Source organism: Otolemur garnettii, unplaced genomic scaffold (assembly GCF_000181295.1).
Source record: "Otolemur garnettii isolate 467f Iridium unplaced genomic scaffold, OtoGar3 scaffold00306, whole genome shotgun sequence".
Classification (NCBI taxonomy): domain Eukaryota; kingdom Metazoa; phylum Chordata; class Mammalia; order Primates; family Galagidae; genus Otolemur; species Otolemur garnettii.
In genome coordinates, this window is record NW_003852701.1 from 197,121 (window position 1) to 200,665 (window position 3,545).

The 3,545-nt window shown below is 44.2% G+C and overlaps 1 pseudogene; it reads right to left on the minus strand.

Annotated features, from left to right (window-relative positions):
• Positions 1-1,724: 1,724 nt before the first annotated feature.
• LOC111722673 lies at positions 1,725-2,931 on the minus strand (annotated as a pseudogene).
• Positions 2,932-3,545: the final 614 nt, after the last annotated feature.

Here is a 3,545-nt window from a genome sequence, read left to right on the forward strand (position 1 = left end):
ATTTATAAGGTAAATTGAGGGCTAGCTAATATTAAAGGGACTGTTATTATCGCACTATTTTTTTTTTTTTGTGGTATTGTCCTCTTTCCCTCTTTCCTCACCTTGCCCCTGCGTCGCCAGAGCCTGCCAGATTCCCCCTGTAGGAGTGGGATTCCTGCTTGCCCTCCTTTATTCTGTGTAAAAATCACAACCCCCTAGGACACCTTTTAGGTGCAAGGCCCACAGAGATGCTGCAAGTTCATCTGTCTAGCTGAACCATTAATTAAATTATATTCATTCTCTTTCAGTCATTCAGATTGGCTGGGACAAGGCCAGCTGGAATTAGTGACAAATTTGAAGCAGAGAATATTGACAAATAAAGGCTGTTTGTTGCCTGCAATGACACACAATAAAGTCAAAGGTGGCTCCCTGGGTCAAGGAGAACTTTAGTTAGTGAATACGTTTTTGCTAATCATTTGGATAGACATAGACCTCAACTCCTTAAAATCACTTCTGTTCTCAGGGGTGGCACCTGTGGCTCAAAGGAGTAGGGTGCCGGCCCCATATGCCAGAGGTGGTGGATTCAAACCAAGACCCCGCCAAAAACAAACAAACAAAAAAATCACTTTTGTTCTCTTTAGGGAATTGAAAAACAACCCTTCCTGCTCCAGTCTCTTTCTCTCTATATCTGAGTTCCTAATCAGGTGAAGGCTTTAAAAACAAGAAGGAACCATTGAACTATTCATTCATTGCAAATATTTTTTCATGGTCTATGACGTGCCAGATGTATTGTGGGCATTTGAGATACTGACATGGGGCTGATATACCAGAGAAGGGACGACAACATGGAAGTAAACAGAGAAATGAAATACTTTTATTATTATTATTATTATTTTTTATTTTTTATTTTTTTTGAGACAGAGCCTCAAGCTGTCCCCCTGGGTAGAGTGCCGTGGCATTACAGCTCACAGCAACCTCCAACTCCTGGGCTCAAGCGAGTCTCCTGCCTCCGCCTCCCAAGTAGCTGGGACCACAGGCGCCTGCCACAACGCCGGGCTATTTTTTTTTGGTTGCAGCCATCATTGTTGTTTGGTGGGTCTGGGCTGGAGATTCGAACCCGCCACCTTAGGTGCACGTGGCTGGCGCCTTAGCCGGTTGAGCTATAGGCGCCGAGCCTTTATTATTATTTTTAATGATGTTTTGAGAGTTTATTTTGAAGGCCATTTTATTTATTTATTTATTTTTTGAGACAGAGCCTCAAGCTGTCCCCCTGGGTAGAGTGCTGTGGCATCACAGCTCACAGCAACCCCCAACTCCTGGGCTCAAGCGAGTCTCCTGCCTCTGCCTCCCAAGTTGCTGGGATCACAGGCGCTTGCCACTGCGCCTGGCTATTTTTTTTGGTTGCAGCCATCATTGTTGTTTGGCGGCCGGGCTGGATTTGAACCCGCCACCTTAGGTGTATGTGGCTGGCACCTTCACTTGAGCCACAGGTGCCGAGCCTGAAGGTCATTTTAAAAACAAATTTAAAGACAATATGAGAAAAAATTGCACAGAATACATTAATTAAGTAAGTATGATGATTAAATCAAGGGAAATGTGTTCTCTTCTGCAACTCCTGAAATAAGTTCTGTTGTACTAATGATTCTTATACTTCCAAAAAGGGGAAATAATCACGGCAATTAAAACTGCCTCTTAATCACGTAAATCTACAGTAGCAATCAAATTTTTCTGTTCTTTCCAATAAGTCAGTTTCGATCTTCAAACTGTGCCTTGTTTTTTAAAAGATAAGATGCTAGATGCAAGCACAGCAAGTCCCTGTAATAAGATAGGCACAACAGTCTGATCGAGGTAGGCACGAGTTGGCAAAGATTCTAGATCCACCTTCTGTTTTGATGACTTTTCTGCATTAATCTTCTCATTTTCTACTATCCTCTCGACGTTGTCTGTGAGACCGTACTCAGAGTAAGGATTTTCTGTAACATGCGTCCGTCCCTTCAGCATCTGCTCCGGCTCCAAGGCGGACCCTGCAATTCACACTCCCGGATACTAGTCTGCGCCCAAGCAGTTCGTTCTTAAGAGCTCTGCACCGCACCACCAACTCCTGGCCCCAACCGTTCTGGCCGTAAGTGACGGATGTCGTGCGACTGGCGCGCGTCGAAATGAGATACTTTTAAATCATGGTTAAGAGCTCTGAAGGATAGAAATAGGATTAGGGTGGCTGGGGTAGCTACTTTAGAGAAGATGGGTCAGAGAAGGTCTCAGAGGAGAGCTGAATGATAAGAGTCCAGCCATGCTAACATTTTAAGGGAAAGTGTTTCTGGCAGAGGGAACAGCAAAAGCAAAGACCTGGTGGTAGAAATGGGATTGAACTTTTCTTTTTTCCTTTTTCAGAAACACAGTCTCACTTTGTCACCCAGGCTGGAATACAGTGGCACAATCATAGCTCGCTGCAGCCTCCAACTCCTGGGCCCAAGCAATTCTCCTGCCTTAGTTGGAGACTAAGGGACTACAGGCATATGCCACCACACCTGGCCAATTTTTGAATTTTTTGTTGAGATGGGTTTTCACTATATTGCTCAAGCTGAGCTCCAACTCCTGGCCTACAGTGATCCTCCCACCTCTGCCTCCCAAAGAACCATTGTGCCTGGCCCAGTTTCGATCTTTTTCATTAATCCATACTCTAATAGGTATATGAAAAGATTTCATTAACATTACTCATTAGGGAAATGCAAACTAAAATTACTATGAGATACCACTATACATCTACCAATAGCTAAAATTAGGAAGACTGACAATACCAAGCACTGGTAACAATGTGGAGTAACTGGAACTCTCATAATTGCTAGTAGGTACATAAAATGATGCAGCCACTTTGGAAAACAATTTGATGGTTTCTATAACATTAAACATATATTTACCAAACATGGTAGGTAGAATGTTAATATGGCCCATGGCCTTTGTGCCCAGAAGCTACTCCTGTGGTTATGTTATGTTATATGGAAAAAGAGAGATTGTTTGAATGGTCCCAGTTTTAACATGGAAGAAACAGAGGGATCTGAAGTGTGAGAAAGACTCAATGTGCCATTTCCGGCTTGAAGATGAAGGGGCTGTATGAAAAAGAATTGAGGAGGCTCAGCGCCTGTGGCTCAAGCAGCTAAGGCTCCAGCCACATACACCTGAGCTGGCAGGTTCCAATCCAGCCCAGGCCTGCCAAACAACAAGGACAGCTGCAAGCAGAAAGTAGCCAGGGGTTGTGTCGGGCACCTGTAGTCCCAGCTACTTGGGAGGCAGAGGCAGAAGAATTGCTTGAGCCCAGGAGTTGGAGGTTGTTGTGAACTGTGATGTCAAGGCACTCTACCCAGGGTGACAGCTTGAGGCTCTGTCTCAACAAAAAAAAAGAAAAAGAAAAAGAAAAATAACTGGGGCAACCTTACAGAGCTCAGAGAGGCCCTTGGGGAAGAATCCACTTCTTTTTTTTTGTCCCCCTCCCCCAAGAATCCACTTCTGAATAAGATGTGGCCTGTTTTACATCTTGATTTCAACCGAGTGGGATCCTAAGTAGAGAA